The sequence below is a fragment of the Galleria mellonella genome, unplaced genomic scaffold, assembly GCF_026898425.1.
Source record: "Galleria mellonella isolate WM207_F2 unplaced genomic scaffold, CSIRO_AGI_GalMel_v1 utg905, whole genome shotgun sequence".
NCBI classification, from domain to species: Eukaryota; Metazoa; Arthropoda; class Insecta; order Lepidoptera; family Pyralidae; genus Galleria; species Galleria mellonella.
The window spans coordinates 1,984,783-1,998,969 of record NW_026442174.1 but is presented as its reverse complement, the minus strand read 5'-3'; the positions used below and the strand labels follow the sequence as shown (position 1 = coordinate 1,998,969).

Here is a 14,187-nt window from a genome sequence, read left to right as displayed (position 1 = left end):
AGAAAAAGTACATCAATTTCGTAAAATCTAATATTATGCTTTGAAGGGTGGAATATGGCAATAAAACTACCGGGTACTGTAAGGTATAATATCTATTTATTAAAAAATGTCTAACCTCTAATAAACCACACAAATTCACACACAAAAAGTGACAAAACAATGTAATAATTAAAGTAGATTCGTAGAATTATTCACTTTTTTGAACGAGGGCGGTAATTCTTGGGAATAGCAACGCATAAGGGGTGCAATGGGCGTCACTTTGTATGCTAGGTTGTTCATGCTGCTGTTCATATCTATAGGTGACAGTTACCACTTTCCATCAGGTCACCGTAAACTTGTATATTCTCCTGATATTATATTAATAAAAAAGGGTATATTTTCAAATAATTTTTAAACAGAAGGAGGTATTTAATTCGCTTGTATTTTTTATATCTATTTGTTACTTTACAATTTCGTCATTTATAAATAGATTTGGAAAGTTCTTTCCTTATTTTTTTTTAAGGAACGCTTACATCTATCGTAACTTAATAACTAAATATATACAATAACAATAAGCCAAGTAAAAGTAACCACATAAAGTTACCGAAAATTGAATTAGTTACAGTCTAGATAATTAATGTGTGGTCAAACACATATTAAACATTATTAAAATCACTGAGTGAATCATTTACGATGTTTTTTTTTATGTGAAAGCATAGAATAGAAATTTTACAAAAATCGGTTTAGTAATTTAAGTTTAAAATCAAAATAACTATTAACATAATTGGAATAATTATTTTTTGGCGTGAATTTACAGGGTACAGAGGAATAACACCTGAGTTCTCAGGAATGGCAACGCCTGGGGGGTATCATGGGCGAAACAGTATACTCTGTTATGTCTATGGTACTGCTCAAGTCTATAGGCGACGGTTATCACTTTCCATCAGGTGGGTCGTCAGCTTGTTTGCCATTCTAAATTGTATAAAAAAAATACCAGAATTTTTTTAATAAGATTTGCTCGTTGTTTCATTGTATTGTTATTTATACCTTTATTCTTCATTTGAATGCTTGATAAATGAGTAATATGTAATAAATACAAAGTAATTATAACAGAATGTAGTTGGTAAGCCCTACTTGACCCAGCCAAGTGTCGGTCGCAAACCTTATTACCGTGTTTAATCCTCTTAGAAATACGCTCTCCTTGACTTCACTCTTATAGAGGTTACTGGGTCTTTCCATTTAAGAGAAATATAATTACTGATCTCTAAATGTTTGCATTATAAATTAAACGACAACTTAAATTGACTTTTAGTACAGATTACAATATTAATTTAATGAACGGTGTGTATTTGGACTAGCGACCCGCCCCGACTTCGCACGTTGTATTATTTTGATATATTTCTTATTATATTTTTTATTTTTCATAATTTATAATAAGTTTACTATTGTAATCTTTTGGAGGAAACAATAAAGAGTATCTATCTATCTATCTATTTCTTGGTTTAGCGACATTAATTATGAAAATCTAGTTTTTGTTAACTTGGTTAAAAATATTGAAGCCTGTATAAAAATTATCATGTAAAAAATAAAAGGTTTAGAAGAAAAACATAATTATAGTACAATGAGTACTGTTCTTGTTAAATAAGGAAAAATAAGTATTATAATACTGAAGATTCTAAAAAATACATACATATAACAACAAATAAATACATAAAATAATTTTTCAAATAGTCTTTTTTTTAATCAAAACAAAACGCGCTCTTTTCAGTGTTGCAAGTAATTGGAATAAACATTTCCTAGAATAGTTCGATTTTTAAATTTGAATTTGGAATTAATTTTTCGGATATATTTAACTATTAATAACAGAACAAAAAAAAAGTTTTGTACTACAGATCATAGAGGTTCTATTCTTTTTTTTTTATTTACTAAATTAATCTTATTATATATTTTGAACTGGAGCACAACACTTCAGGTAAATCTTAAATGAACTAGTGTATCTACCATGAGATAACAAAAAGCCCCAATGGAAAGTTCAAATATTTCGTACTACGCACGTCATTAGGTATGGTCGCTCCATATGGACTTTACCTTCGGACTGACTGATTTGTATTTGAAATGTAATATTGTAAGTCCTTTAGACAAATTCGATTCGACCAATAAATTAAATTATATAAATCAATACAAACTTGGATACATGTATCGTTGGTATACAAAAATCTTGAATTATAATTTCAAATTTGAAATAGGCCTACAGTTATTAATATTAATGTTACAAACTTAAGGGATCTTAAAACCGCAGTTGATTCTTTTCTCATTCGATGTTCGATTATTTTCTTGGATTGTACTAACAATATTATTTTCATTAATTTTATTATTGAATTTAAACGAAAATAAACACTTCGATATTCAGTTTCAACAAATTAATAATTTTATTTATTTATTTTAATATTAATGTTACATCTGGAATCAACAATTTATATCTAGAATATTTATATGTTATGATTGTATGATGAACCAATGATGAACCAAACAATGTTATGATTATTTTTGAGGGTATTTTTGAGATATATGTAAAATAAATTCGATGGAGATACTTTTTTTTTTTTTTTTTTTATGCGGCTCACCTGATGGTAACGTCACCCACAACACCAGCGGCATTGCACTGGAAGGAATATCTCGCTTGAAGGTATGTTGTCGTATCGGTTCGGAAATACTGCTGCTGGAAGTTGATTCTTATACTTATTTGAAACGTCGCATCACTGGAAATTCTCGCAATAATTAGTATAATAGGGTTTTGTTAGTAGTGCGGACTACTAGTTCCATTGCTAGAAATATACCCTGGCATGTCGACCTCCAAGTGGTCCCACCTGGAAACCATCGTGCTGAATTCCAGTTGAGAGATATCACGATGAGACTGACCTACTCTTTTATTTTCACTTATCATCCCTCACTGGTGCCGCGCTGTTGTAAACCGATATCGAGAGCCGATTTACCATTCAATTATAATCCATTAAAAGAAAAAAAATAGTGTAATAAAAATAATTAAAAATTAAAATTTTACCAGCAACTTTATCAGTTTGACCGGGATTTTTGCACTGATAAAAAGTAGCCTGTATCTTCATTTTATATAATACATGTAGTGAAAATTTCATAGTGATTAATTAAGCCGTTAAGGTGTTGTAAAGTAACATACGAACAAACTCACATTCAAAATTATACTATTAGTAAGAATTTTTTTGAACGCCACTAAAACTAATTTTGGGTATAAATATTTAACAATAACAACATTGAAATAGCCATTTTATGTTACAGTATAAAAGTTCAAATTCATATGACACGAAATAGGTAAAAATAAGAACGATTGAGAAATTTTATGCATTCGAAGAGCCACGGTGACGGTACATTAGACGCAATCAGTTTCATATTTATCGGTCCAGCGGACTGTAATAGGCTTGAGAAATGTAAAAAATATTTCTTATTCCCGAAAACTGTCTAGTTTCCATCGTATTTTCATATATTTTACATTTGATACCCGTTGAGCTTAGATGTACAAATAGTTTTGTTTATATCCATAAATTCGAACGTTATTTTTTATTTATTACACACACACAGCTAACTACTGACTTACTTACTGTTTGTAAACGGATATCGTGGGTTGTGGTTAACAGTTTTAAATAACAGCAGTTATTATATTTTCCTTAGAACAATAATATTATAAATTGAATTTATAATCTGAATGAATTTATATATTGAAATTATAATCTGAAAAAGATCTCTTCCAGTCAACCTAATCTAGTTGAAAAGCTAGTTGTTAGCGGGCAACTGAACTGCACGAGTGCTGTACGAACAACAATTTATATTCCGAATAATGAAGTATTAATTTATTATATATGTATAAATAATATAATTATTAATACTAATCAATATATAAGCTACAAATAAACATTTAAAAGAAATATCATAATATTGTATCTATTACATCCGTCCGCGTGGTCCCGGCATAGAATAGGCCACCACTTCCTTTCTCGTAGGTGTCGTAAGAGGCGGCTAAGAGAGGGCGAGGGATGGGCAGCAGTATCCCTCTTAAAAGATTTCTAAAACCTAACTGCAATTGCCAATCTGCCTGCCAAGTGTGGCAACTTTTGGCAAAACCCCCCAAGGGAGATTATGTTCAGTAGACAGTAAAGGCTGATATGATGATTCTTATAAACTTTTTTCTCCCTCTTAGGCCCCTCTTTAGGGGGTCTAAAGGGGAGGCTTATGTTTAGCAGTGGACAGTTAAGAGCTGATATGATGTACCTATTACATAAGAAATAAATAAATTAAATATGACACGCACAATATATTTTATATAGACAAGGCCATAGACAAATGTCTATGGCTTTATCTAGGCTATGTCTGTGGAAATCCACAAATAGTGAAAATTTAATTTTCGAACACTAAACTGTCTGCGATGTTCAGAATAGAAAATTTAAAATACCTATTCCAGTACCAGGTCAGTACCTAGCTACCTAGTATATACCTATTCCCGGTGGCACGATAACGAGGTGACCGCGTCCCAACCGCACATTCAGCAATTCGATCAATTCCAGAGTGCTTGAATATTATCCAGTGTAGATACCTACTGCAATTAAAAATTTATATCCTACTGTATCTATAACGAGCATCTATTATCTATAAAACTAAAGAGTAACTAGATTTATTATCTATTTCTTCCAAAAAACATATGCAGTTATAATGGAATTTTACCGGGGGGTAAGGGGTTGTTAGTAATGGAGACTGAAAATCCTATTGCTAGCAATATACCCAACCAGGTCGACCTGGAAACTATCATGGTTAATTCCTGATGAATTCATCATGATGGGCTAACTGGCCTGTTTTCATTCTTATCTATCACCCTTCACTAGTGCACCGCCAGCGTATCCCGTTGGCGCAGGCGAGGTTACCATACCATTTTCACCCATCAAAAAAAAAATGGAATTTTATCTTAGCTATATTGGCCGTGTGGTCCCGGCGTAGAATGATCCACCCCTTCCCTTCCCGTAAGTGCCATAAAAGACGAATAAAAAATACAAGTGAATTGATAACCTCCTAGTTTTTTATATTATCTACTAGTTTATCCATGACTTTGAAGCCTTTAATGACCGGGAACGACCAGGAGGTATTTATTGACCGGCATAAAATGTAGCATGTATGCTTCGTCATCCCAAATATTGTTTATTAAATTTTATTTCTATGAGTTTAACCGTTAAGATGTCAAGAAGTAGCTGCGGCGTCTGTAAATATATATTCTTATTTATTATAAATGTGAAATTGATTTTGTTTGTTACCTTATAATGCCTTAGCAACTTAACCGATCACTATGGAATTTACTATAAGCATACTATATGGATAAAAGGAGACTTTTTTATTCCGATCAGTAAACATATTCCGGTCATGCGGATAAAGTCGCAAGTAAAAGCTAACTCATTGCTTCATATTTTAAAGTAACTACCGGTTTAACTTGCATGTCTCATGACTAATAATCACGTATTGATTCCGAAACTAGTCAAGCTTTTACACGTAACGATACGTACGATCTAATTACACGTAAGTTAAACCGATAGTTATTACATTAAAATATAATATGTGCTTACGAAACTTTTAACAATTAAGTCATTACTTCATTTTTCATCAAGTCGGTTAATTAAATTGTACGTAGTTATTTCATCGCATTCTCTCAGATTAGCCGCTCATCTCGGCAGTGACTCTCTCTTATATATTTTTACTGTCATTCTTATTATTTCTTGGGCGTACACCGCAATCCATCGGTAAGAGTCGACACTTTGTCGCACCCCTATCGGGCTTGAATACTGTCTGTACACGCCCCTGCACTCGCACGCGGTGAAGCTGTAAAAGAGATCTCTGACCAACAGCTATTACAGCACGAAAAAATCTTTCTATCTCAATCGCCTTTTTCACTCCTTATTAGAAACTCATTAATTATATCTTTTTTTATACAACTTAGAATAGCATACACGCTTACGACCCACCTGACCATACGTGGTAACCGTCGCCTATAAACATGAACAGTACCATGGACATAACAGAGTATACTGTATCGCCTATGATACCCCCCACACCATGCGTTATATCTCTGTATCCTTTAAATTCACTGCCATATCCTTTCAAACTGAAACACAGCCATGCAAATGACTGCTTCACGGTTGAAACTCTAATGGGATAGAGGTACCCAAACAAGCGACTTTTGAACAAAATCTCCCTCTTTTTTTTATATACAACTTAGAATGGCAAACAAGCTCACGGCCCACCTGATGGAAAGTGGTAGCCGTCGCCTAGAGACATGACAGTACTATGGACATAACAGAGTATACTGTTTTGCCCATGATACCCCCCATGCGTTGCCATTCCTAAGGACTCAGGTGTTATTCCTCTGTACCCTGTAAATTCACGCCATATCCTACCCTTCAAACCGAAATACAGCCATGCAAACACAAATGCTTCACGGTAGAAACATGAATGGGACAGAGGTACCCAAGGAATCAACTTTTGTATAAAGTTTCCATTTGTTTCTCGTATATATAGTCGTAATATGTATTATTTCCTTGATTGTAATGAATAAAATTATATTTCACATAAAAAAGATGGCTATATATAGATGATGGTAGTGAAATTCATCATCATTATGATCACCATATCCAGCCCAAGCAATCGACTTTTGTACAGTCTCCCTCTGGTACTTTCTACTTATTATCTATACTTCATCCTTTAATTACTGTTAATTCCTTTATGTATAACATGTACATATATGAAGCAAGTTCTTTTAATAATTATTTAGCCCAAACAGCTATATAACAAAGTAATAATGTCCATAAGAATTTAACCCTTCTTTGCATGATTTTTTTTAATGGTGAAATAAATCAAGGTGATATAACTCATGTTCAAAATTAAAGGAAAAATGGTTAAGAAAATAAATTTGACAGCTATGGTTTTTTTCTGCAATGGACATTAAAAAGATATCCATACATGATCAACTTAAAGTGAAATTGTTCTTTTATGTAATTTTTGAGCATTCAATGTTATGAAGGAAATTTCCACCAGTATGCAAAGAAGGGTTAAATAATGCCTACATTTATTGCAAAGGCTTGGAATGGAATTCTATATTAAGGTTTTCAAACCACAGTAGGACAAGTCCAACGTCTAAGCATATTCCGATTTAAACTCACCTTTTCGGTCTGTCTTAATTTTAAGATTACACAGATATAGACATAAATAAATACAAACATTTTGTAATCAATACAAACGTATTGATCTGAGTGGTACAGCAAATTTCAGGGTATTTCTGAGTGTCGATTCAGTTTTAGAATCATCGTAGAGAGAGCCATTGGTTTGAAAAAAAAATCGGGGTCATTTCTACGAAATACTCTATCTGTATACAATTGATCAAAGCATACGACCCAAGCAAGTTAAATAAAAACTCGTGAAAACGTAGCGGGCAAAATTCAATTTCCTCTACATTAGCAAATAAGAGTATTAACAAACGATCCATCGATAAGACATACACCCGCAACTGGGTCTTCGCCATGATAACGAGTTGTATTCGTGCCAAGCCCACGTCTTCGGCAATTTACTCAAGCCTTGGAAACAACCATGTACATACGTGCCCACAATACTACCGAGCCATATCTAGAATCTAGACATTTTATTTACAATTCCATGTTTATTTTCAACTCGCTTCAAAAAAGAATATTCTTAATTCGCTTGTATTTTTCTGATGTTTGTTACCTCAGAATATTTATATTTATGAAACAATTTAAAAAATTATGTTTTATCTGAAATTACATAAGTAGGTTCAAGTGTCCCTGCTAGTGGGGAGACTTGGCACATATTTAAATTTTAATTAAAATGATAATAAAATTTTACCTGCCTACCTAAATATTAAAAATTTAATTATGCACAAATGTGCCTACTAAAGTAAGGTATCTCAAAAATGTATAATCGATTCTCAAAAACCAATGAACAAGAAATTATAATATTATATATAAAAAGCGGTTCCACTCTCCCGCACTTCCTCTATATCCTTTCAAATTAGTCACATAAAAATTTTATCATAATTTATTTATTACTTTAGTTTTTAAATCAATAAAACTGGTTTTGGCGCGATGGAAATCAATTTTTATTGTGTATTTATATATTTATTTATATGAATTTGTACATTCACTTTAGAAATATTAGGTCAAAACAAAAATATACACAGGCAGACTTAACATTTAAAGAATTTCTTCCAGTCAACTTTGAACGTTTGTAAAATTAATCTTAAATTTTATAACTAATCAGAAATGAGTATGGGCTACAAATTTCGAAATGAAAGTATATTTTGTATACAGTGATTTTAGGTACACTCGTAAACCCTCATTTATAAAAAGCCATAGCTTTGTTCAACTAAACAAAACTTACTAGTATTCAGTCAAACACTTGGACCAAAATTTCAAAAAAAGTCACTTGTTTGCATACCTCTGTCCCACTCGTATTTCTGATACGAAGCAGCTATTATTTTATAGCTATGTTTTAGTTTGAAAAGTGGAATATAGCAGTGAAATGACAAGGTACAGAGAAATAGCATCGGAGTCCTCAGAAACTGCAACCATGAATATCACATGTCCTCCATTTTATTTATGTTTTTAAACAACAGTTGCCACTTACTATCTGGTGGCTTGATTGCCATTCTATGGTACCATATAAAAATTAAGACTATTGTAAAATGAAAAGACAAATCATGTTCAGAGTCATAATTATAAAAATAATATTAAAAATTTATTTTATCAGGTGGTTCGTACGCTTGTTTGCCACCTCAGTGGTATAAAAAAATCGGTTGAAAATACGTCCTCGTAGTATCAGTTCATCCCGCAACGTTAGATATTTGATGTTTTTATGATTAAGGGAGTAAATGTATCATTAAACAATAAAATTTTAGGATACGGGTCCAAGTCATAACATCTTAGTCGTCAGGAATTGGTAACACGTGAAAGTCCACATGTCTTTATAGACGACGGTTACCACTTACCGTTTGGTAGGATGACAGCTTGTTCGTTATTGTCATCGTTTCTCCTATTAGATTTAAATTGATATTCCTGGTTTCCTTTGCGGCCCCCATATTTTTTTTTTTACAACTTAGAATGCCAAACAAGCTGACGGCCCACCTGTTGGAAAGTGGTAACCGTCGCCCAGAGTATACTGTTTCGCCCATGGTACCCCCCATGCGTTGCCATTCCTGAGGACTCAGGTGTTATTCCTCTGTACCCAGTAAATTCACGTCATATCGCACCCTTCAAACCGAAACACAGCCATGCAAACACAACTGCTTCACGGTTGAAACACGAATGAGACAGAGGTACCCAAGCAATCGACTTTTGTACATAAATATATAGTTCTTGAGTTTAGTTTCGAAATCAAAACAACTACTAATTTTGCTACGATTGAAGACGGTTTTTTTTAGAACACAATCTTTAATTTTTTTTCTTATTTTACGAAGTAACTTAATTTATTGTAATAAATTACCCCTCAAACGTCGAAGGTAATTGATGGATGCAGGTGCCTCTGTATCACTCGTCGTGGTAGTCTATATTCATCAGCGGAAGAGAATGGACAGAAATAATATTATTGTTTTGTGCAAAGGCAAAAATCGCTTCTTATACTTAGTTGCATTAAAATATTATTTCGTCATACTCGTAGAATACTGACGGATCTGACAAAGATTACATATAAAGATCCATCAGTATTCTACGACTATGACGATTAACAATAAAACAATTAATAATTATTTATATTTATTTACAGATATCATCATCATCATATCAATATTTAATTGCCTTTATTTGTCCACTACTGGACATAAGCCTCCTCCTTGGGAGGTTTTGCCAATAGTTGTCACGCTCGACAGGCGGGTTGGCATCCGCAGTTAAGCTTTAGAGATGTTTTAAGAGGGACAATGCTGTCCATCCCTCGCCCTCCCTTAGTCGATTTTTACGACACCTACGGGAAAACAAGGGGTGGCCCATTCTATACCGAGACCACACTGATATACATATATAAAATAATATAATTATTTATTGATATTTATAATTAGTTATGTGACGACGTTATTATAGTATGTAAATAATATTTAATTAATTTCATTATCCATTAACTATCCACTGCTGAGTATAAGCCTTCCCCATAAGGAAAGTTTTGTCAGCAGTTACTACGCTTGAGATATCGCCTGATATTATTATAAGGCAGTTAGAATTTTAGAGATGTATGAATTGAAGAAAATGAATTAAGAGGGACTCTGCTCTGTCCATTCCTTTATCATTAAGTACCAGAGGAGACTATACAAAAGTCTTTTGTTTGGATACCTCTGTCCCATTCGTATTTCAACCGTGTAGCAGTTGTGTTTGCATGGCTGTGTTTCGGTTTGAAAGGTGGGATATAGCGTGAATTTACAGGGTACAAAGGAATAACACCTGAGTCCTCAGGAATGGCACGCATGGAGGGTATCATGGGCGAAATAGTATACTCTGCTATGTCCATGATACTGTTCATGTCTATAGGCGACAGTTACCATTTTCCAACAGGTGAGTTATCAGATTGTTTGTCATTCAAAGTTGCATAAAAAAAGGAAAAGAAGTAATATATAGATAGTGAGTTCATATTTTATTGTAAATTTTTTATTGTATTGTATATACTTTACATTGAATACATTGAAAAAACTAATATACAATAGGGGACTTATCCCATAGAGGAATTAGGTTTTTATACACGTACTATGTGGGATAGAGAAGGATATAGACTACTTTTTATCCGGGTCAGTAAATATAGACGCGGGTAAAAACTAGTTGAATATAATTTTAACTTTTATTTTACATAATACATATTCATATCTAAAAATAATATCCGCCGGATATAATGTAGATTATAGAGGTTAATTATGTTTAATTAAAGTCCCCGAAGTCCTAATGATACGAAATTATCTCTCGTAATATTTACTGAAACGTTTACGAGGGGAAAATTAAATTAAATTCAAATTTGGAATGCGGATTTTTATTAAAAACGATATCAAAGAAAATTTAAAAAAATATACAAATAAAACTTGATTAGAAACAATTCTGAATCGTTTTTTTTTTTTTTTAAATAAAGAATAAGTGATCCAATGCCTTTGACATGCTCCTAATGATTACGAATATATGGTAATTCGGGATGCATTAATTTGTATAGACTAAATTAGTGTCCGTTAGAGAAATAGTTGGAAAAAGCTTTTTAAAACTTTTCCAATATTATACATACATATATACTAACAAATATAAACTTAGTAACATTAATATAAATTCAAAATAATAAAGCAATAGTATTAAAAATATTTAAAAACTATTAAAAGTTATATTTAAAAAATAAATGTCATTAATACCCTAATGATTATTAAAAAAAAATAAAGAGAAAATCGTTAAAAATTATTAAAAACATATATCAAAGACAGTGCCCTGTAATTGAATAAAAATTTAGTCACTGAATTTTCGTTAACGACTCTTTTAATAGTCATTTTTAGATAATCGAAAGATAAAAAATTATCGAGCAATACAAATTAAACTTAATATCAATAAAGAACAGTAATGTTCTATATTAAAAATCTTTCGTAACAAATTTATGATCACTTCGCTTCGTCATGTTATGTAATACGTATTTGAAAGTACCTAAATATTAATACGCTAACGCTTTATTGAATTTTAAATTTTATTAATTTTAATCTCTAACTTTTCTAATTTTATATTTAAATTTTTTAAACTCTAAATTAAAAATTATATTTGTTCAATATAAAAGTTACATTTATATTCAGATTTATTAATTTAAAATTATTCTTTTGTTTCATAAAAAAAATACAGTCTGAAATGAACGTTATTAATAATACAATAAGGGTGTTTATTATGTTATATACTGAAATTATTCTAAACATTGACAATTTATGCTTGAGATGTAACAAGTCTAGTTTAAGTTTTGACATATAATTGATATAAATAAAGACAGATGAGTTCACTGAAGTATCACAATATATGGCTGTTTAATTATAATTTTGAACACAATATATTAATATTGGAAAGTGAACATAATCTGTACATACATATATACAACCTTAATGTTTTTTTTTAATTGGTGATAATGGAATGGTAACTTTGCCTTGCACTAACGGTATATGCTGACAGGACACCAGCTAGGGGTGGTAGGCGAGATTAAAAGGCAGGTCAGTTAGCCCATCGTAATGAATATACCAGGAATTCAGCGTGATGATTTCCAGGGAGGATCACGTTGAGGTCGACCTGATAGGGTGTATTGTTAGCAATGGGTTATTTAGTCCCCATTACTAATAACACCTATAGCCCTAACCTCAATGACTAGGTTATAAAGTCATCATCGTCATCATCATCATCATATCAGCTGTTAACTCTCCACTGCTGAACATAGGCCTCCCTCACAAGAGGGAGGTTTTGCCAGAATGAAGTGACTAGTAAATCAATGGAACAAATGCTATTACATACATACATTAGGTACACACCCATTAATGTTACTTAATAATCGATTATCAATCACTCGATAGTCTTCACTCATAATAATGTAAATATCAATTACTTTATCGATAGTATCGTTACTATTGATTAAATCGATATTAAGTTTGTACAATTAAATCGAATATAATCTAGCAATAATATCAACAGTATTCCTATTAGTAGCTAGATCAACAGAAAGTGTTGTAGTATTTGCTATCACTACTATCAACTAATTGATAGCATCTTAGTCGATTATAATTGATTATTTCTTAGCAATCGATTATTTGTCCTTTTATGTCCTGGCATAGAATGAGCCTAAGGACTTAGGATGGGCGAAGGATGGGCAGCAGCGTCCCTCTTAAAACATCTCCACAAGCCTAACTACTGTTGCCAACCCGCCCGCCAAGTATGTCAAATACTGGCAAAACTCCCCTTATGAACGCTTATGTCCAATGACAATTAACGACTGAAATAATAATAATATTCGATTATTCAAATGTTTCATTATATCAATCGATTGATATTATTTTAATCGATTATAATTGTCATCAATTGATTATATCAGATTATAAGATATTTGAGACTCCAATCGAATCGCCGATTAATAATCGATACCATTCGATTGTAAGGCAACAATGAACATCCATTTATACCGGAAGTCTTGTCTCGTGACGCGGCCTGTTCCTCAATTATTCACCAGTAAATTAGGAGTAATTGGTCAAGGGAAGCCTTGATGCAATCTAGATAAAAGCACCGCACTTAGATCAACATTGCCAACGAATGCTCGAACTTTACTGCTTCAATTATAATATAGGTACTATATCTACCATATAAGTATATAATCCTTAAGTACAGGATTTACCTATTTAGGGAGCAGGCTTTCACCTATATTTAAAAATATTTGTAACATTTATTTTGAAATAAACTTATTATTATTATATTCTTTTTTTTTTTGTGTTTTTGCATGTGTGAATGAGTACATCATGAATTTTCTGATATGTTAGTATATAAACTATTCCTGTACAAAATTTCAATTAAATCTTTTCACCAGTTTTCGCATGATTTAGCAACAAACATACAAATATTCAAACATCCAATTATACAAACACTTTATTTTTAATTTACTAACTATTTACGTATAATTAGATCGAAAGAGTTAGACTAGTTTCAGAATCAATTCGTTTTCCTTAGTCATATGTGATTGAGACGCGAGGACGAGCCTGACACCTTGTCTAGGCCCTTAGTAAAATCGGTAGTTATTAAAATAAAAAAAATGTGTGCTCACCAAACTTTTAACAATATAATCCAATCACATTCACAAACTTTCACATTTATAAAATTAATGGGTAGAACAGTAGTATTACTAATAATATAAAAGTGACGGTAAGATTTTGTGTTTGTTTGTTCTTGAAACTTTAACGAATATTAATCAAGCGTAAAAAATGTAGATATAATATATTAATAGGTTACATTTTGTCGTGTTCTATGCTATGTAATTCTGGCATAGAATGGGCGTTACACGAACGAAATAATCTTAGATTACTACTCCTGTTTCTTCTTTAGAAACATTATGAGTTTGGAGAAGAGTTCATTTTCCACCTCTTCCGACCTTAATAGCTCATCTAAAAATTAT

At 32.0% G+C, this 14,187-nt stretch overlaps 1 protein-coding gene across 3 annotated transcripts in view; it reads right to left on the bottom strand.

Moving 5' to 3' along the window:
- The window catches only part of LOC113510775 (protein CEPU-1-like), a 210,703-nt gene that overhangs the window by 61,919 nt on the left and 134,597 nt on the right, over positions 1–14,187 (bottom strand). The gene's annotated exons all lie outside the window — the stretch shown is intronic.